Here is a 23,009-nt window from a genome sequence, read left to right on the forward strand (position 1 = left end):
ATATAAATAAGCTTTCCTTAGATAAGAGTCAAGTTTCCTATCTAAAGGAACTTAAGTACTATCTTCCATAGGAATAGAGGTACGTACAGCAAGAGTAGAAATATCCCCATCAACTTTGGGGATCTTTTCCCAAAACTCTATAAAAATTGCTGGTAAAGGATACAATTTTTTAAACCTTGAAGAAGGAATAAAAGAAGTACCCGGCTTATTCCATTCTTTAGAAATGATATCAGAAATAGCACCAGGAAAAAAACATCTGGAGTAACCACAGGAGGTTTTAAAAAACAGAATTTACTAGTTCTAATATCAAAAGGACTAGTTTCCTTAATATCCAAATTAATTAACACTTCTTTAAACAAAGAATGAAAATACTTCATTTTAAATATATAAGTATATTTGTTAGTGTCAATATCTGAGGAAGGATCTTCTGAATCAGATAGATCCTCATCAGAGGAGGATAATTCATTATGTTGTCGGTCATTTGAAATTTCATCAACCTTATGAGAAGTTTTAAAAGACCTTTTATATTAATTAGAAGGCGGAATAGCAGACAAAGCCTTCTGAATAGAATCAGTAACAAAATCTTAAAATTCATAGGTATAACATGTACACTAAAAGTTGAAGGAACAACAAAAGGCAATATACTATTACTGATGGACACATTATCTGCATGTAAAAGTTTATCATGACAACTATTTACAAATGACAATTGGAAATAAAATGCACTTAGCTTTGGTAGAACCGATATCAGGCAGCAAAGTTCCAACAGATACTTCTGAGACAGGATCAGATTGTGAGATCTTGCAAAATGTAAAATAAAAAACAACATATAAAGCAAAATTATCAATTTCCTTATATGACAGTTTCAGGAATGGGAAAAAATGCAAATAGCATAGCCCTCTGACATAGAAAAAGGCAAGAGGCAAATAGCAATGGGGTGATAAAATAATGAAAAAATTTGGCGCCAAGTATGACGCACAACATAACTGAATTTTTTTTGGCGCTAACAACGTCTGGAAATGACACACTCGCGTCACTAACGACACAACCTTGTGTAAGGAACTCGGCGTCAACTACGACACCGGAAATAACGGACGTACTTTCGCACCAAAAAATTCTCGCGCCAAGAATGAAGCAATAAAGTCTAGCATTTGGCGCACCTGCAGGCCTAATTCTGGCCGCAATTTGCAAAGAAAAATGTAGTCAATTTGAAAAAAAGGCTAAACCCCAGGTAAGAAAAATATTTCTTAATATGTTTATTTTCCCCAAATATGAAACTGACAGTCTGCAAAAAAGGAAATACATGAACAAATATAAGTACAATACATATATTTAGAACTTTATATTAATGCATAAAGTGCCAAACCATAGCTGAGGTGTCTTAAGAAATAAAAACATACTTACCGAAAGACACCCATCCACATATAGCCAAACCAGTACTGAAACAGTTATCAGTAGAGGTAATGGTATATGAGAGTATATCGTTGATCTGAAAAGGGAGGTAGGAGATGAATCTCTACAACCGATAACAGAGAACCTATGAAATAGATCTCCCGTGAGGAAAACCATTGCATTCAATAGGTGATACTATCACATCCCTCTGACATTCGCTGTACTCTGAGAGGAATCGGGCTGCAAAATGCTGAGAAGCGCATGTCAACGTAGAAATCTTAGCACAAACTTACTTCACCACCTCCATAGGAGGCAAAGTTTGTAAAAAAACTGAATTGTGGGTGTGGTGAGGGGTGTATTTATAGGCATTTTGAGGTTTGGGAAACTTTGCCCCTCCTGGTAGGAATGTATATCCCATACGTCACTAGCTCATGGACTCTTGCCAATTACACGAAAGAAAGATAACAAATAGAGTAGAAGTCTTCCTAAAATCTTTAGAAGCTTCCACATAATATTTCAGAGCTCTCACCACATCCAAAGAATGTAAAGATCTCTCTAAATAATTCTTAGGATTAGGACACAAGGAAAGGACAACAATTTCTCTATTAACGTTGTTAGAATTCACAACCTTAGCTAAGAATTTAAATGAAGTCCTCAAAACTGCCTTATCCTGATAAAAAATCAGAAAAGGAGATTCACAAGAGAGAGCAGATAATTCAGAAACTCTTCTAGCAGAAGAGATAGCCAAAAGAAACAACACTTTCCAAGAAAGTAGTTTAATGTTCAAAGAATGCAAAGGCTCAAATGGAGGAGCCTGTAAAGCCTTCAAAACCAAATTAAAACTCCAAGGAGGTGAGATTGATTTAATGACAGGCTTGATACAAACCAAAGCCTGAACAAAACAATGAATATCAGGAAGCTTAGCAATCTTTCTGTGAAATAAAACTGAAAGAGCAGAGATTTGTCCCTTCAAGTAACTTGCAGACAAACCCTTATCTAAACCATCCTGAAGAAACTGTAAAATTCTAGGAATTTTAAAAGAATGCAAAGAGAATTTATGAGAGGGACACCATGAAATGTAAGTCTTCCAAACTCGATAATAAATCTTTCTAGAAACAGATTTACGAGCCTGCAACATAGTTTTAATCACAGAATCAGAGAAACCTATATGACTAAGCACTAAGCGTTCAATTTCCATACCTTCAAATTTAATGAGTTGAGATCCTGATGGAAAAACAGACCTTGAGATAGAAGGTCCGGCCTTATGGAAGTGGCCAAGGTTGACAAATGGACATCCGAACAAGATCTGTGTACCAAAACCTGTGAGGCCATGCTGGAGCCACCAGCAACACAAAAGACTGTTCCATGATGATTTTGGAGATCACTCTTGGAAGGAGAACTAGAGGCGGGAAGATGTAAGTAGGATGATAACACCAAGGAAGTGTCAGCGCATCCACTGCTTCCGCCTGAACATTCCTGGACCTGGACAGGTACCTGGAAAGTTTCTTGTTTAGATGAGAAGCCATCAGATCTATTTCTTGAAGAACCCACATTTGCACAACCTGAGAAAACACATCTGGATGGAGGGACCACTCTCCCGGGTATAAAGTCTGACGGCTGAGATAATCCACTTCCCAATTGTCTATACCTGGGATATGAACCGCAGAAATTAGACAGGAGCTGGATTCCGCCCAAGCTAGTATCCGGGATACTTCTTTCATAGCTTGGGGACTGTGAGTCCCACCCTGATGATTGACATATGCCACAATTGTGATATTGTCTGTCTGAAAACAAATGAACGGTTCTCTCTTCAACAAAGGCCAAATCTGAAGAGCCCTGAAATTGCATGGAGTTCCAAAATATTGATTGGTAATCTCGCCTCTTGAGATTTCCAAACCCCTTGTGCTGTCAGAGATCCCCAAACAGCACCCCAACCTGAAAGACTCGCATCTGTTGTGATCACAGTCCAGGTTGGACGAACAAAATAGGTCCCTAGAACTATACGATGGTGATCTAACCACCAAGTCAGAGATAGTCGAACATTGGGATTTAAGGATATTAATTGTGACATCCTTGTATAATTCCTGCACCATTGGTTCAGCATACAAAGCTGGAGAGGTCTCATATGAAAACGAGCCAAGGGGATCGCGCCTGATGCTGCAGTCATAAGACCTAAAACTTCCATGCACATAGCTACTGAAGTGAATGACTGAGACTGAAGGTTCCGACAGGCTGAAACCAATTTTAAACGTCTCTTGTCTGTTAGAGACAGAGTCATGGACACTGAATCTATCTGGAAACCTAAAAAGGTGACCCTTGTCTGAGGAATCAAAGAACTTTTTGGTAAATTGATCCTCCAACCATGTTTTCGAAGAAACAACACTAGTTGATTTGTGTGAGATTCGGTCGAATGTAAAGACTGAGCTAGTACCAAGATATCGTCCAAATAAGGAAACACTGCAATACCCCGCTCTCTGATTACAGAAAGTAGGGCACAGAGAACCTTTGAAAAGATTCTTGGAGCTGTTGCTAGGCCAAAAGGAAGAGCGACAAATTGGTAATGCTTGTCTAGAAAAGAGAATCCCAGAAACTGATAATGATCTGGATGAATCGGAATAACAAAATTTATGCTTACCTGATAAATTTCTTTCTTTTGCAATTTACTGAGTCCACGGATTCATCCTAACTTGTGGGATATTGTCCTTCCTGACAGGAAGTAGCAAAGAGAGCACCACAGCAGAGCTGTCTATATAGCTCCCCCCTTAACTCCACCCCCCAGTCATTTGACCGAAGGCCAAGGAAGAAAAGGAGAAACTATAAGGTGCAGAGGTGACTGAAGTTTACATAAAAATATACTATCTGACTTGAATAGACAGGGCGGGCCGTGGACTCGGTACATCACAAAAGAAAGAAATTTTTCAGGTAAGCATAAATTTTGTTTTCTCTTGTAAAGGTGTATCCAGTCCACGGGTTCATCCATTACTTGTGGGATACCAATACCAAAGCTTTAGGACATGGATGAAGGGAGGGACAAGACAGGAACCTAAACGGAAGGCACCACTGCTTGCAAAACCTTTCTCCCAAAAATAGCCTCCGAAGAAGCAAACGTATCAAATTTGTAAAATGTGGAAAAGGTATGAAGACCAAGTCGCAGCCTTACAAATCTGTTCAACAGAAGCATCATTTTTAAAAGCCCATATGGAAGCCACCGCTCTAGTGGAGTGAGCTGTAATTCTTTCAGGAGGCTGCTGTCCAACAGTCTCATAAGCCAAACGGATGATGCTCTTCAGCCAAAAGGAAAGACAGGTAGCCGTAGCCTTTTGACCTCTACGCTTTCCAGCATAGACAACAAACAAAGAAGATGATTGACGAAAATCTTTGGTTGCCTGCAAATAAAACTTCAAGGCACGAACCACAACCAAGTTGTGCAACAGACGCTCCTTCTTAAAAGAAGGATTAGGACACAGAGAAGGAACAACAATTTCCTGATTAATATTCCTGTTAGAAACAACCTTAGGGAGGAACCCAGGTTTGGTAAGCAAAACCACCTTATCAGCATGGAAAACAAGATAAGGCGAGTCGCATTGTAATGCAGATAGTTCAGAAACTCTTTGAGCTGAAGAGATAGCAACTAGAAACAGAACTTTCCAAGATAAAAGCTTAATATCTATGGAATGCATGGGTTCAAACGGAACCCCCTGAAGAACATTAAGAACTAAATTTAGACTCCATGGTGGAGCAACAGGTTTAAACACAGGCTTGATTCTAACTAAAGCCTGACCGTCTGGGACATCAGCCAGACGCTTGTGCAATAGGATAGACAAAGCAGATATCTGTCCCTTTAGGGAACTAGCTTACAATCCTTTTTCCAATCCTTCTTGAAGAAAGGACAAAATCCTAGGAATCCTGATCTTACTCCATGAGTAGCCTTTGGATTTGCACCAAAAAAGATATTTACGCCATATCTTATGATAGATTTTCCTGAATCAAGGTATCTATGACCGACTCAGAGAAACCCCGCTTTGATAAAATCAAGCGTTCAATCTCCAAGCAGTCAGTTGCAGAGAAATTAGATTTGGATGCTTGAACAGACCCTGAATTAGAAGGTCCCGTCGCAGTGGCAGAGTCCATGGTGGAAGAGATGACATGTCCACCAGGTCTGCATACTAAGTCCTGCGTGGCCACATAGGTGCTATCAAAATCACCGAGGATCTCTCCTGTTTGATTCTGGCAATCAGACGCAGAAGGAGAGGGAAAGGTGGAAACACATAAGCCAGGTTGAACGACCAGGGTACTGCTAGAGCATCTATCTGTACTGCCTGACGGTCCCTGGACCTGGATCCGTAACAAGGAAGTTTGGCGTTCTGATGAGACGCCATCAGATCCAATTCTGGTGTGCCCCATAGCTGAACCAGTTGAGCAAACACCTCCGGATGGAGCTCCCACTCCCCCGGATGAAAAGTCTGACGACTTAGAAAATCTGCCTCCCAGTTCTCTACCCCTGGGATATAGATCTCTGAAAGATGGCAAGAGTGAGTCTCTGCCCATTGGATTATCCTGGAAACTTCTATCATTGCCAAGGAACTCCTTGTTCCCCCCTGATGATTGATATAAGCTACAGTCGTGATGTTGTCCGACTGAAACCTGATGAATCCGGCCAAAGCCAGCTGAGGCCATGCCTGAAGAGCATTGAATATCGCTCTTAATTCCAGAATATTTATCGGTAGGAGGGCCTCCTCCTGAGTCCACAAACCCTTTGCTTTCAGGGAATTCCAGGCGGCTGGCGTCCGTTGTCACAATAACCCATGCTGGCCTGCGGAAACACATTCCCCTGGACAGGTGATCCTGTGACAACCACCAAAGAATAGAGTCTCTGGTCTCTTGATCCAGATTTATCTGAGGAGATAAATCTGCATAATCTCCATTCCTCTGTTTGAGCATGCATAGTTGCAGTGGTCTGAGATGAAAGCGAGCAAACGGAACTATGTCCATTGCCGCTACCATAAGTCCGATTACCTCCATACACTGAGCCACTGACGGCCGAGGAATGGAATGAAGAGCTCGGCAGGTGGTTAAAATCTTTGATTTCCTGACCTCTGTCAGAAAAATTTTCATGTCCACTGAATCTATCAGAGTTCCCAGGAATGGTGAGAGGAATAAGAAAACTCTTTTTCACGTTCACCTTCCACCCATGAGATCTTAGAAAGGCCAACACTAAGTCCGTGTGAGAATTGGCAAGTTGGAAAGTCGACGCTTGAATTAAGATGTCGTCTTGATAAGGCGCTGCTGCTATGCCCCGCGGCCTTAGGACCGCCAGAAGGGATCCTAGCACCTTTGTGAAAATTCTTGCGCCGTGGCCAACCCGAAGGGAAGAGCCACAAACTGGTAAAGGCAAACTTGAGGAACTGGTGAGGATCTTTGTGGATAGGAATGTGTAGATACACATCCTTAAGATCCACGGTAGTCATATATTGACCCTCCTGGATCATTGGTAAAATAGTCCGAATGGTCTCCATCTTGAAGGATGGAACTCTTAGGAATTGGTTTAGGATCTTGAGATCTAGAATTGGTCTGAAGGTTCCCTCTTTTTTGGGAACCACAAACAGATTGGAGTAGAAACCTTGCCCCTGTTCTGCTTTTGGAACTGGGCAGATCACTCCCATGGTAAAAAGGTCTTCTACACAGCATAAGAACACCTCTCTTTTTGTCTGGTTTACAGACAATTGAGAAAGATGTAATCTCCCCCTTGGAGGATAATCTTCAAAATCTAGGAGATACCCCTGGGTTACAATTTCTACGGCCCAGGAGTCCTGAACGTCTCTTGCCCAGGCCTGAGCAAAGAGAGAGAGTCTGCCCCCTACTAGATCCGGTCCCGGATCGGGGGCTACCCCTTCATGCTGTCTTAATGGCAGCAGCAGGCTTTTTGGCCTGTTTACCCTTGTTCCAAGCCTGGTTAGGTCTCCAGGTTGGCTTGGATTGAGCAAAGTTCCCCTCTTGCTTTGCAGCCGGGGAAGAGGAAGCAGGACCACCCTTGAAGTTTCTAAAGGAACGAAAATTATTTTGTTTGGTCCTTGTCTTATTTGACTTATCTTGAGGGAGGGCACGACTCTTTCCTCCAGTGATGTCTGAAATGATCTCTTTCAGTGCAGGCCCCAATAGGGTCTTACCTTTGAAAGGGATGGTCAAAAGCTTAGATTTAGATGACACATCGGCCGACCAGGACTTAAGCCATAACGCTCTATGCGCTAAAATGGCAAAACCTGAATTCTTTGCCGCTAATTTAGCAAGATGAAAAGCGGCGTCTGTAATGAAAGAATTAGCTAACTTAAGAGCCTTAATTCTGTCCAGAATATCATCTAGTGGGGTCTCCATCTGAAGAGCCTCTTCTAGAGCCTCAAACCAAAATGCAGCTGCAGTGGTTACAGGAACAATGCACGCTATAGGTTGAAGAAGAAAACCTTGATGAACAAAAATTTTCTTTAGGAGACCCTCTAATTTTTTATCCATAGGATCAATGAAGGCACAACTGTCTTCAATAGGTATAGTTGTACGCTTAGCTAGAGTAGAAATAGCTCCCTCCACCTTAGGGACCGTCTGCCATGAGTCCTTTATGGTGTCAGATATGGGAAACATTTTCTTAAAAACAGGAGGGGGAGCGAACGGAATACCTGGTCTATCCCACTCCTTAGTAACAATGTCCGAAATCCTCTTAGGAACTGGAAAAACATCAGAGTAACAGGAACCTCTAAATATTTGTCCATTTTACACAATTTCTCTGGAACTACAATAGGGTCACAATCATCCAGAGTCGCTAAAACCTCCCTGAGCAATAAACGGAGGTGCTCTAGCTTAAATTTAAATGCCGTCATATCTGAATCAGCCTGAGGGAACATCTTTCCAGAATCAGAAATCTCTCCCTCAGATAGCAAATCCCTCATCCCTACTTCAGAACATTGTGAGGGAATATCGGATACGGCTACTAAAGCGTCAGAAGGCTCAGCATTTGATCTTAACCCAGAGCTACTGCAATTCCCTTGCAACCCTGGCAGCTTAGATAAAACCTCTGTGAGGGTAGTATTCATAACTGAGGCCATATCTTGCCAGGTGAAAGAATTAGACGCACTAGAAGTACTTGGCGTCGCTTGTGCGGGCGTTACTGGTTGTGACACTTGGGGAGAACTAGATGGCAAAACCTGATTTCCTTCTGTCTGAGAATCATCTAATGCCAAACTTTTAAAAGTCAAAATATGCTGTTTGCAATTTATAGACATATCAGTACAAGTGGGACACATTCTAAGAGGGGGTTCCACAATGGCTTCTAAACAAAGTGAACAATGAGTTTCCTCAATGTCAGACATGTTTAACAGGCTAGTAATGAGGCAAGCAAGCTTGGAAAACACTTTATTTAATGAAAAAAAATACAATTTGCAAAAACAGTACTGTGCCTTTAAGATAAAAAAAGGCATAAACAAACTGCAAAACTGCTTAAAATAACTCCAAACTTTTTACAGTATACCTCTCGAGCTTTAGTAAGATTGCACCACAAATGTTAAGGCAATTAACCCTTAAATGAGAAAACCGGCTTAAAAATAGTTAAAAACCCGGTAAAACCCTTGTCTGTACCCTGCCACAGCTCTACTGTGGCGCCTACCTGCCCTCAAGGATCAAAAATGTGGAAATGAAGCTTCGATTAGGCCCTTAGAAGTGCTCCAGGGCCCTTCTGTTGTGGCTTGCTGCTTGCCTAAGCAAGCAGCAACTGAGGCGTGAAAATTGGCCCCGCCCCTCTCTACCCGATGTTGCTGGGGCCTACACAGAAAGTTATAAAACGAACCTTGAGCCATGTGGGTTATAAAAAAACCCCAAATAAGCCAAGTGAACCCTCCAAACAGAAGTCCCAAATAAAATAAACATAGTACTCCCAGACACACAAACGTTTGTTTCCTAATATAACATACAAACTGAGTACCAATAAAATTAGCCCTATATGCAAGCTAGTAATACCCTTCTAACACTAGGATTACTGCTTCCCCTTCCCCTAATTGGGGATACTTTTAGCCTTTCTGTAGTTATCCAAGTCTCTGCAGAAAAAAAGGGCTGAACATACCTCATTGCTGTATAGCAAGAAACCGTTCCTCACACTGAAGTTTTCCTGTACTCCTCAGCTTCTGTGGGAACAGCAGTGGACCTTAGTTACAAATGCTAAGATCATCATCCTCCAGGCAGAAATTCCGATTATCCTAGCTTAGTGAAGGAATAATCTAGATTTTATTAAAGACACAGAGACAAATATTTGCTTTACTTTCCTTTACTACTAGTGTGCAGCATTTTCAAGAACAATAAAACACATTACATAAATACAGAGAAAAAAGAACCAAAGTAATTAGCCCATAAAAAGGCTATTGTAGATAACAGTGTAATAATGGACCAATCAGAAGACCCATACACTGTCCATAAACCGACCAATGAGCTCCCCAACTTCCTCTTTCTTGTTTAAAGCTCATGAAAAAGAAATTCCCGAAAAAACATAAAACACAAAAAAGTCCAACAATTAATAATAAGATGAGCAGGAACCAAAAAACTTGAAACAACTTCGGAAAAACTTGATACGATGAACTCTGGTAGTTGATAGATGAGAGGTAATGAATCCATTTCCAATTTCCAAATGAAGATCGAGAATTGATTGAAGGTGCGAAGCCCGTCTCAATTAGAGATATTTGAGAAGTTGGTAGCTAAAATAAATGTGAAAAATATTAATACTATACAATAAAATGGGAGGGAAAGACAGAATAGTAGAGGAGGGAAATATTCGTCTCTGTGTCTTTAATAAAATCTAGATTATTCCTTCACTAAGCTAGGATAATCGGAATTTTATTACAAGACCAGAGACTTCATATTTGCTAGTTTAAAGCAGTTATTTAAAAAGATTTTGAGAGGCGTGTTGAATGGGTTTAAAGTAAAAATGTTTAAAAGTAGAATCAGAAGACCAATCTGCCGCCTTTAAAATCTCCTGAAGAGGAGCAGATTTTAAAAAGGCTTTAGAAGCGGCAGATCCCCTTACTGAATGAGCTGAAAAAGAACAATTAATTCCAGCTTCAGACATAACCCATTTAATCCACCTCACTATGGAAGTAGGAGTTACAGGAGCATGAGGGGGAACAAAAGATAAAAGAAGTGGATTTTTTGAAGAGTCTCTATATAAAACAGTTTTAGATTCATAAGATTTTAGACATGAAACCACACATAGAGAAGGTTCAGAAGGAAAATAAGGATAAAAAATAGAAGACAGAGTTTTAGTTCTATGAGAGATTAGAAAAGTAACACCTTCAGGAGAAAAAGATTTAGAATTAAAATCAAGAGACCAAACATCAGAGACTCTACGAAAAGAGATAAGACATAATAAAGTAGCAAGTTTAGCAGAAATTTTTTTCAAAGACAAAGAATCATTAGAAGGCCAAGATCTAAAAAGAGAAAAAAATCAAATCAACATCCCAAAAGGAATTATATTTAGGGGAAGGAGGATTTTTTAATCTAATAGATTTCAAAAGACGACAAACTAATGGATGTTTACCAATAGGAGAATTATTAATAAAATCATGTCTAGCAGAAATAGCAGACCGAGAAAGATTAATAGTTCTATAAGCAAGTCCACTGTCAAAAAGATGAGAAAGAAAATGTAAAACTTGACTCAAAGGAGCTGAAAAGGGATCCAAGTTCCTAGACAAGCACCAGCTAGACCATCTGGACCATGCGGAAAAATAGGATTTATGGGTTCCCGGAGCCCATGAATCCCGCATGAGAGATTTAGCTGATTCCGAAAGTTCATGGAGATCTCTGATTTCCCCGTAATTGACCAAGCTATCAGTTTGAGGGATTGATTTAGAATAAGATTGTGAGGACTGCCTACAGGATCTAGAAGAAGATCTGGAAACAGAGGTAGAAGAAGAGGAGGTTTGAACGACATTTCCTGAAGAGAAGGAAACCAAGCTTGAGTTGCTCAGAGTGGAGTTATCAGAAGAAGGGATAAAAGATTTCTACGAACTACTGAAATCGTCCGAGCAATCAGAGAAAAGGGGGGAAATGCGTAAACTCCGTGGAGAGGCCACGGTTGAAGAAATGCATCTATAGATAAAGCATCCGGATGCCAACTGAATTATTGAGGAAGTTGATGATTGAGTCGAGATGCAAAAATATCTAGAGAAAAGGGACCATGAAGGGATTGGATTAAAAGAAAAATGTCTCTGTTTAACATCCAATCGCTGGAATCCTTCAGGAAACGGGAGCCCCAATCTGCAGCTGAATTTGAGAGACCGGGAATATATTCTGCTTTGATGGAAATATTCCTGTCCAGACACACATGGATAAAATCTTTGGTAATGTTGGATACATTTCTTGATTTGGTACCGCCTAAGCGATTGAGGTATCTGACTGCAGAGATATTGTCCATACGAAGAAGAACAGAAGCTGGAGCAAAAGATTTTACAAACTTTTTACAGCAAAAGATTCGGCCAAAAGTACCAAACAATTTATATGTAGATTCTTCTCCTCTAAAGACCATTTGCCTCCTGTTACAGACAGACCACAACGAGCTCCCCATCCAGAGAGACTGGCATCCGATTCTATAATGATATCCGGAGATTTTCCAAAAATAGCTCTCCCGTTCCGAGCTTCCATATGAGCAAGCCACCATGAAAGCTCCTCCTTGGAATCTGAAGATAAAGGAATGAGATGAGAGTAAGAGAAACCTTTCTGAAGATAAGAGATTTTCAAACGTTGAAGTTTGTGATAATGAAGGGGGGCAGGAAAAATAGCCTGAATGGAGGATGAAAGTAACCCAACAATTCTGGCTATTTGTCTGACAGAAACTAATTGTTTGGAAAGAGTTCTTGAAATCTCCTTCTTTATTTTCTTTATCTTTTCTTGAGGAAGACTTAACATGGAATTGGAAATATCTATCAGAAAACCTAAGAAAATTAATCTTGGTGGGAAATAACACTGATTTCTCTTTGTTCACCAGGAAACCTAAGTTCTCCAAGAGATTGATAGTTGTAGTTAATTGAGATTGGAGAGAAGAGAAATTCTGATTCATTAACAGAATATCGTCTAAATAAATAATTAGACGAACACCCCTCTGTCTCAACCAGGATACTACTGGTTTGAGAAGTTTTGTGAAAATCCATGGGGCAGATGAAAGGCCAAAAGGAAGACAAGTGAAGTTCCAAATTTGATTGTCCCATGAAAAGGTTAGATATTTCCAATGTTCTGGTGAAATGGGAACAGTTAGGTAAGCATCGGAAAGATCCAATCTGACTAGCCAGTCGTTGTCTAAAAGACAGTCTCTAAAGAGATGGATACCTTCTAATTGTATGAAACAAAAGCGTTTAAAGATCTGAAAGAATAAGATAAACGATCTGGGGATAACAGCATATAATAAGGAAAAAACGGAGAGAAAACAGTTACGAAAAAAAAAACGGCAGTTAGTAGATAAAATAAGAAGGAAAAAACACAAATAATAAAGTGAATAATAATAAACGAAAAAATAATTTGAAATATAAAGAAATAACATAAAAGATATAAAAGATAAGAGGGGACAGAAAAAATATAAATAACAATAAAAATTTAATAATAATATAATTTATATGAGACAAAAATATAGCACACTTATCTTTTGAATGAGCAGCAAAAGAAAGAGAAAGTTGGGGAGCTCATTGGTCGGTTTATGGACAGTATGGGTCTTCTGATTGGTCCATTATTACACTGTTATCTACAATAGCCTTTTCATGGGCTAATTACTTTGGTTCTTTTTTCTCTGTATTTATGTAATGTGTTTTATTGTTCTTTAAAATGATGCACACTAGTAGTAAAGGAAAGTAAAGCAAATATGAAGTCTCTGGTCTTGTAATAAAATCTTCATCTATGTCCTGCCTGAGAGCAAATAGTACAACACCGGTACCATTTAAAAATAACAAACACTTGATTGAAGATAAAATAAAACTAACAGTTTAACACCTCTTCTCTTTACCCTTCCTGCTTAGAGCCAGCAAAGAGAATGACTGAGGGGTGGAGTTAAGGGGGGAGCTATATAGACAGCTCTGCTGTGGTGCTCTCTTTGCTACTTCCTGTCAGGAAGGACAATATCCCACAAGTTAGGATGAATCCGTGGACTCAGTACATCTTGCAAAAGAAATGAAGATATGCATCCTGTAAGTCTATTGTGGACATATAATGCCCTTGCTGAACAAAAGGCAGAATAGTCCTTATAGTCACCATTTTGAAAGTTGGCACTCTTATAACGATTCAAAATTTTTAGATCCAGAACTGGTCTGAATAATTTTTTATTCTTTGGAACAATGAATAGATTGGAATAAAACCCCAGACCCTGTTCCTGAAACGGAACTGGCATGATTACCCCTGAAAACTCCAGGTCTGAAACACACTTCAGGAAAGCCTGAGCCTTTACTTTTTTTGCTGGGATGTGTGAGAGAAAATATCTTCTCACAGGAGGTCTTACTCTGAATCCTATTCGGTACCCCTGAGAGACAATACTCAGAATCCATTGATTTTGGACAGAATTTGTCCAAACATCCTTGAAAAATCTTAATCTGCCCCCTACCAGCTGAGCTGGAATTAGGCGCACCTTCATGCGGACTTGGGGGCTGGCTTTGGTCTCTTAAATGGCTTGAATTTATTCCAATTTGAGGAAGGCTTCCAATTGGAAACAGATTCCTTGGGGGAAGGATTAGTTTTCTGTTCCTTATTCTGTCGAAAAGAATGAAAACGGTTAGAAGCTATAGATTTACCCTTAGGTTTTTATCCTGAGGCAAAAAAACTCCCTCCCCCCCCAGTGACAGTTGAAATAATCGAATCGAACTGAGAATCAAATAATTTATTACCTTGGAAAGAAAGAGATTTAACATTTATTTTGATGATATCAAAAATGGCATCACAAATAAAATGATTAGCATGTTGAAGCAAGCGAACAATGCTAGACAAATCGGAATCCAATTCATGTTGCGCTAAATTTTCCAACCAAAAGGTTGATACAGCTGCAACATCAGTCAATGAAATTGCAGGCCTGAGAAGATGACCTGAATTTAAATAGTCTTTCTTAGATAAGATTCAAGTTTCCTATCTAAAGGATCTTTAAAAGAAGTACTATCTTCCATAGGAATAGTGGTACGTTTAGCAAGAGTAGAGAGAGCCCCATCAACTTTGGGGATCTTTTCCCAAAACTCTAAAGTAACTGCTGACAAAGGATACAATTTTTTAAACCTTGAAGAAGGAATAAAAGTACCACCAGGCCTATTCCATTCCTTAGAAATCATATCAGAAATAGCACCAGGAATTGGAAAAACCTCTGGAATAACTACAGGAGGTTTATAAACAGAATTTAAACTTTGGCTAGTTTTAATATTGAGGACTAGTTTCCTCCATATCCAATGTAATCGACACTTCTTTTAACAAAGAATAAATATACTCTATTTTAAATAAATAAGTAGATTTGTCAGTGTCAATATCTGAGGCAGGATCTTGTGAACCAGATAGATCCTAATCAGAGAAGGATAATTCAGTATGTTGTCGGTCATTTGAAATTTCATCAACTTTATGAGAAGTTTTAAAAGACCTTTTACGTTTATTAGAAGGTGGAATGGCAGACAAAGCCTTCTGAATAGAATCAGCAATAAATTCTTTTAAATTCACAGGTATATATTGTACATTAGATGTTGAAGGAACAGCAACAGGCAATGTACTATTACTGATGGACACATTATCTGCATGTAAAAGTTTATCATGACAACTATTACAAACCACAGCTGGAGATATAACCTCCACACGTTTACAACAAATGCACTTAGCTTTGGTAGAACTGTTATCATGCAGCAGGGTTCCAACAGTGATTTCGGAGACAGGATCAGATTGCGACATCTTGCAAATGTAAGAGAAAAAAACAACATATAAAGCAAAATAATCAATTTCCTTATATGGCAGTTTCAGGAATGGAAAAAAATTAAAACAGCATAGCCCTCTGATAGAGAAAAAGGCAAGAGGCATATAGGAATGGGGCTTTAAATAATGAAAATATTTGGCTCCAAGTATGACACACAACACAAACAGAAAACATTTTTTGGTGCTAACAACATCCGGAAATGACACACTCGTGTCATTAAAGACGCAACCTTGTGAAAGGACTCGGAGTCAACTAAGACGCCAGAAGTGATGAATTTGCATCATCGAATGTAACTTTGCGCCAAAAAATCTTGCGCCAAAAATGATGCAATAAACTTTAGCATTTTGCGCCCTCGCGAGCCTAATTCTGCCCGTGAATTTGAAAATGACAGTCAATTGAAAAGACTATACCCCAGGAAAAAAATAGTTTTTTTCCTAAAAAATGCATTTCCCAGATATGAAACTGACAGTCTGCAAAAGGAAATATACTGAAAATCTGAATCATGGCAAATATAAGTACAATACATATATTTAGAACTTTATATAAATACATAAAGTGCCAAACCATAGCTAAGAGTGTCTTAAGTAATGAAAACATACTCACCAAAATACACCCATCCACATATAGCAGATAACCAAACCAGTACTGAAACGGTTATCAGTAGAGGTAATGGAATATGAGAGTATATCGTCGATCTGAAAAGGGAGGTAGGAGATTAATCTCTATGACTAATAACAAAGAACCTATGAAATAGATCTCCCGTGAGGAAAACCATTGCATTCAATAGGTAATACTCCCTTCATATCCCTCTGACATTCACTGTACTCTGAGAGGAATCGGGCTTCAAAATGCTGAGAAGCGCATATCAACGTAGAAATCTTAGCACAAACTTACTTCACCACCTCCATAGGAGGCAAAGTTTGTAAAACTGAATTGTGGGTGTGGTGAGGGGTGTATTTATAGGCATTTTGAGGTTTGGGAAACTTTGCCCCTCCTGGTAGGATTGTATATCCCATACGTCACTAGCTCATGGACTCTTGCCAATTACATGAAAGAAATGTTGGGTTTCATGTCCCTTTAACTTTCAGAATCTTATGCTGCCATTAGCATCATGATAGCTGCTTATTTTCACAGCTAGTCACCTATACCATCGCCCAATGAGTGGCAAGTATTTCTCTTGCATGCTTAGCCGCTAAATATAAGGGTATGCTGAGGTTATTTATGTTTAGCAATCAAAATGTGAAAGAAACACAATTAAAGCAAAAGGTGTGTATTCTAAAGCAGCAGTCGCCAACCAGTGGTCCATGAGAAAATGTTGGTGGTCCTTGACACCATCAAGCAGGAATTAATCTCCTCTGATGGTTTCCCCCTGTTGTGCCGCAACTCCCTACAGTCTCTGGCTGGATATCAGTCAAAACCAAGGGAGGAGGAGTTGAATTACAAAATTACAATCTCCCTACGCACGTTGCGTAGTACTGTATTTTTAACTCAGAGGAAGATGATTCCATTCTAAAGCCAGCAGAGGATGGTATAGTCTTGGCTTGAAATAGTGGAATTAAAGTATATCGAAAAAAGAAAATCTTTAAAAAAAAATCTCATATTTCATTTATTTTCTTCCCTTTACCTGTCTCTTTGTAATAGTGTTCCTTATTCCTTCAGATGAACTTACATCACTGTTTGTCTTCCCTCCATCTTCTTTTTTTTTAATTTATTAAATATTCATTATTTTTCATTCTAATAATTTTCCCGCACACAAAGCCATTCCACCTGATTTCTAGTAATTGCCATCCAGCAGATCAGCCATATCCCACCTGTATTATAGTAATTGCCAGTAACATCAGTTGTGGTTAGCTCACATCCATATTGAGAGTTTTCTGATATAAATTTAATATATTACTCCAATGTCTGTCCATGATCATAAGTAGTTTTGAATAATTCCTAACTGTGGAGGTGACTTGAAAGTCTTGTGGTCCTTTTTAATATAATTCTTTTTTCCCAGTTTCTGCCTCTCTGTTTCCAGCTCAAAAGTTGGCACTCACCCTTCATCTGTCATATGGAAGTATTCTCTCAGTTCTGTCATTCAGTTAGTTAATTCCAAAAAATCTTAAAAATTTGTAAATATATACATATTGTAAACTTAGCTATGGTTATATTAATTTGCATACAAAGAGAGAAGTGCTCTACCAGAAACGAACAACAGCTCATTAGCTAGTTCTATGGCGATTTACCACCCGGAAGCAGCCTCTTTTAGACCAGTGTGCTTTTCACAAAGGAAAACTTTCCTTAAGTTTATCAGTCTGATTCCGCCAAGTAAGGTCAGTCCAGCCCCGAAATACTAGGCAATTCTCCTCTTAACAAGGAACATGGCAACCCCAGATGATCGTTTTGCCCTCTTATGGGCCTCGTCAGTGAGGAGCAGCCACATTCCTCTAAGCACACTGGGCAAGGAGTCCATGTCTGGTTTCCCCATCACCCATAGGGAGACTTCCCCAGGGTCATATTAATTTGCCTCTTGCCAATTACATGAAAGAAAATATTTTATATTCACAGGGATATCATGTACATTAGATGTTGAAGGAACAACAGGCATTGTACTATAACTGATGGATTCATTCTCTGCATGTAAAAGCTTATCATGAAAACAATTACATACCAAACCTGGAGATATAATTGCCACAAATTTACAACAGATACACTTAGCTTTGGTAGAGCTGTTATCAGGCAGCAGGGTTCCAACAGTGGTTTTTGAGACAGGATCCGATTGAGACATCTTGCAAATGTAAGAGAAAAAACAACATATATATATATATATATATATATATATATATATATATATATATATATATATATATATATATATATATATATATATATATATATATATAGCAAAATTATCAATTTCCTTATATGGCAGTTTTAGGAATGGGGGAAAAAATGCAAACAGCATAGCCCTCTGACATAGAAAAAGGCAAGAGGCATATAGGAATGGGGTTTTTAAATAATTAAATTATTTGGCGCCAAGTATGACGCACAACGCAAAATGAAATTTTTTGGAGCGAACAACAGCCAGAAATGACACACTCGTGTCATTGCAGACGCAACCTTGTGCAAGGAAACTTGGCATCAACTAAGACGCCGGAAATGACAAATTTGCGCCACCGGACTTACCTTTGTCCAAAAAAATTCTCGGGCCAAAATTGATGCAATAAACATCAGCATTTTGCGACCTTACAAGCCTAATTTTGCCCACGAAAATTTTATGAAAAAGCAGTCAATTTAAAAAAGACTATGTACCCCAGGTAAGAAAAATATTTTCCTAAATATATTTTTTCCCAAATATAAGACTGATAGTCTGCAAAAGGAAATATACATAAACCTGACTCATGGCAAATATAAGTACAATACATATATTTAGAACTTTATATTAATACATAAAGTGCCGAAACATAGCTGAGAGTGTCTTAAAGGGACACTGTACCCAAAAATTTTCTTTTGTGATTCAGATTGAGCATGAAATTTTAAGCTACTTTCTAATTTACTCCTATTATCAAATTTTCTTCATTCTCTTGGTATCTTTATTTGAAATGCAAGAATGTAAGTTTAGATGCTGGCCCATTTTTGGTGAACAACCTGGGTTGTCCTTGCTGATTGGTGGATAAATTCATCCACCAATAAAAAAGTGCTGTCCAGAGTACTGAAACCAAGAAAAAGCTTAGACGCCTTCTTTTTCAAATAATGATAGCAAGAGAACAAAGAAAGATTGATAATAGGAGTAAATTAGAAAGTTGCTTAAAATTGCATGCTCTTTCTGAATTACAAAAGAAAAAATTTGGGTTCAGTGTCCCTTTAACCCCTTAATGACCGGACCATTTTTCAATTTTCTTACCCTTAATGACAATGGCTATTTTTACATTTCTGCAGTGTTTGTGTTTAGCTGTAATTTCCCTCTTACTCATTTACTGTACCCACACATATTATATACCGTTTTTCTCGCCATTAAATGGACTTTCTAAGGATACCATTATTTTCATCATATCTTATAATTTCCTATAAAAAAAAATATAAAATATGAGGAAAAAATTGAAAAAAACACACTTTTTCTAACTTTGACCCCCAAAATCTGTTACACATCTACAATCACCAAAAAACACCTATGCTAAATAGTTTCTAAATTTTGTCCTGAGTTTAGAAATACCCAATGTTTACATGTTCTTTACTTTTTTTGCAAGTTATAGGGCCATAAATACAAGTAGCACTTTGCTATTTCCAAACAACTTTTTTTCAAAATTAGCGCTAGTTACATTGGAACCCTGATATCTGTCAGGAATACCTGAATATCCCTTGACATGTATATATTTTTTTTTAGAAGACAACCCAAAGTATTGATCTAGGCCCATTTTGGTATATTTCATGCCACCATTTCACCGCCAAATGTCATCAAATAAAAAAAAAAGTTCACTTTTTCACAAATTTTGTCACAAACTTTAGGTTTCCCACTGAAATTATTTACAAACAGCTTCTGCAATTAAGGCACAAATGGTTGTAAATGCTTCTTTGGGATCCCCTTTGTTCAGAAATAGCAGACTTATATGGCTTTGGGGTTGCTTTTTGGTAAGTAGAAGGCCGCTAAATGCTGCTGCGCACCACACGTAAATTATGCCCAGCAGTTAAGGGGTTAAATTAGGTAGCTTGTAGGGAGCTTGCAGGGTTAATTTTAGCTTTAGGGTAGAGATCAGCCTCCCACCTGACACATCCCACCCCCTGATCCCTCCCAAACAGTTCTCTTCCCTCCCCCACCCCACAATTGTCCCCGCCATCTTAAGTACTGGCAGAAAGTCTGCCAGTACTAAATAAAAGGAGTTTTTCTTTTTTTTAATAAAAAAAAATAAAATGTTTTAGCTGTGATGGACTCCTGCCTTAGCCCCAACCTCCATGATCCCCCCCCCAGCTCTCTAACCCTCTCCCCTACCTAATTGCCGCCATCTTGGGTACTGGCAGCTGTCTGCCAGTACCCAATTTGCCCCCCAAAAAAGTGTTTTTTTTATTATTTTTTATTTCCATTTTAATTTTTTCTGTAGTGTAGCAGCCCCCCACAATACCCCAACCCCCTCCCCCTCCCAGATCCTCATATATTTATTATTACTTTCCCCCCCCCTCTTCCCACTCATTGGTGTCAGTGTGGGTAGGTAATCGCGCGCATGCGCGCCCCCGCACGCTCCCGGCACCCGGCGTGCACATTGCACTAACAGGAGCCGGATGCCGGGTAGCGATGGGCCGCCCACCCGCCTCCCTGTTGCGCTCCCACCCACCAACGAACCGGCCGCATCGCTACCGGTGCAGAGAGGGCCACAGAGTGGCTCTCTCTGCATCGGATGTTTCTAAAGGGTATTGCAGGATGCCTCAATATCGAGGCATCACTGCAATACCCTGAGAGCTGCTGGAAGCGATTGCGATCGCTTCCAGCACTCTCTTAGACAAGTGACGTACCAGGTACGTCCATTGTCACTAACTGCAAGTTTTTGCAGGACGTACCTGGTACGTCACTTGTCATTAAGGGGTTAAGTAATAAAAACATACTTACCGAAAGACACCCATCCACATATAGCAGATAGCCAAACCAGTACTGAAACAGTTATCAGTGGAGGTAATGGAATATGAGAGTATATCGTTGAGCTGAAAAGGGAGGTAGGAGATGAATCTCAACGACCGATAACAGAGAACCTATGAAAAAGATTTCATAAAATTCAATAGGTGATACTCCCTTCACATCCCTCGGACATTCACTGTACTCTGAGAGGAATCGGGCTTCGAAATGCTGAGAAGCGCATATCAACCTAGGAATCAAGTACAAACTTACTTCACCACCTCCATAGGAGGCAAAGTTTGTAAAACTGAATTGTGGGTGTGGTGAGGGGTGTATTTATAGGCATTTTGAGGTTTGGGAAACTTTGTCCCTCCTGGTAGGATTGTATATCCCATACGTCACTAGCTCATGGACTCTTGCCAATTACATGAAAGAAATTAGATACTAATTTTGTATATATTTTTATTTTTATAGGTGTTCGTGCATTGCTACAGACTATGCAGGATAGTTCAATGTCATTATTCGATGGTATGCTATAATTTCCTTTTAATTGTCATTTTGATAAAATATTAGTGTATTTAATCTAATAATAATCTAGCAATTATATTTATTCTATAGAACAGGTTGAAATAACTTTGGAACCTCTGGTTGAAGAAACTATATGTCCCGAAGATGAGAATGAGACCCAGATAGAGGGACAAACACCAGAGGGACCAACTCCACCTGATTTTGAAACACCTCAAAATCAAATAGTCACAGAATCGGACGAAGATGAAAGACCTGAAGAATTGAGAACCCAACAAGATGTACCAGGCAGGGGCAATGAAATACAAAACCTTACCGACATGGTTTTGTCATTTCGTAATGAGCAAAGTGAATTTTTGAAAGAAATGTTAAGATTGCAAAAAGAAAGAAATGCAATACTAAAAGCAGATACAGAATTTGAGAGGGATTATTACACCAACAAATTAGACATTTTGAATAGAAGATATTCAAATCAATTAAAATTTTATTTTCTATTGTCATAGTTCTGCACTTTGAGTTTTAATGTATCTTGATTAAAGCAATGTGTTTTTTGTTTGTTTTGTGAAAAGTTGTTCACCCTAATTTATTGTTTGTTAAAGTTTTTTGGCAGCTAATAAAAATGTTTAATATAAATATGGTTTAAATAATAAAAGTAATAAAAATTATTTAGAAAAAATAAAAATGTTTAGATCTTTTAAAACTTTATTGTATTTTTGAATAAAAGAAAGTCAATTTTATTAATAAACACAAAAAAGGGTTTTCTCTCTCTCGCATTACAAAAGGAACTAAACAGATGAATTGTGAGAATTCTTCTTGTCAAAGTTTACAAAATTCCAGTATTATGCAAATGATTTTTGTAATAAAGATTTAAAAAAAAAAATTATACAATAATTAATATTTATTTAAAAAAATAAAAACACAAAAATACACTTACATGAAAAATATCTTTCAATTATTTCCATATAGTTTTGAACACCTGCTCTAGTAGTGTGCCTGGTTAATATGTCTTGGGGTACATAAACATCCTCAATAGGATCCTCTGGACACACCTTCGCTAGGTTTCCTTGTGAAACGGCAATATTGTGCAACATGCATGTGACAAGAATAATATCATTGAATATTGAAGGTCTCCTCCTGAACGGTCCAACACCCTAAAATGTATCTTTAACACACCAAATGTTCTCTCTATAGCACTTCTTGTGGTATGATGGGACTCATTCAATTTTAATTCTGCACGTGTATGAGGCGATGGGACTGGGGTCAAAAGCCATGGCCTACACAGATGTCCACTGTCACCTAAAAAATTAAAAAAACATAATTTATGTAAGAACTTACCTGATAAATTCACTTCTTTCATAATGGCAAGAGTCCATGAGCTAGTGACGTATGGGATATACATTCCTACCAGGAGGGGGCAAAGTTTCCCAAACCTCAAAATGGCTATACATACACCTCCCAACACACACATACTTCAGTTTAAATGTATAGCCAAGTAGTGAGGTGTAAAAAAGCAAACAAAAAAGAGGAACTGGAAAATAATATTGTGCTTTAATACAAAAAAAA

Source organism: Bombina bombina, chromosome 5, assembly GCF_027579735.1.
Source record: "Bombina bombina isolate aBomBom1 chromosome 5, aBomBom1.pri, whole genome shotgun sequence".
Lineage (NCBI taxonomy): Eukaryota > Metazoa > Chordata > Amphibia > Anura > Bombinatoridae > Bombina > Bombina bombina.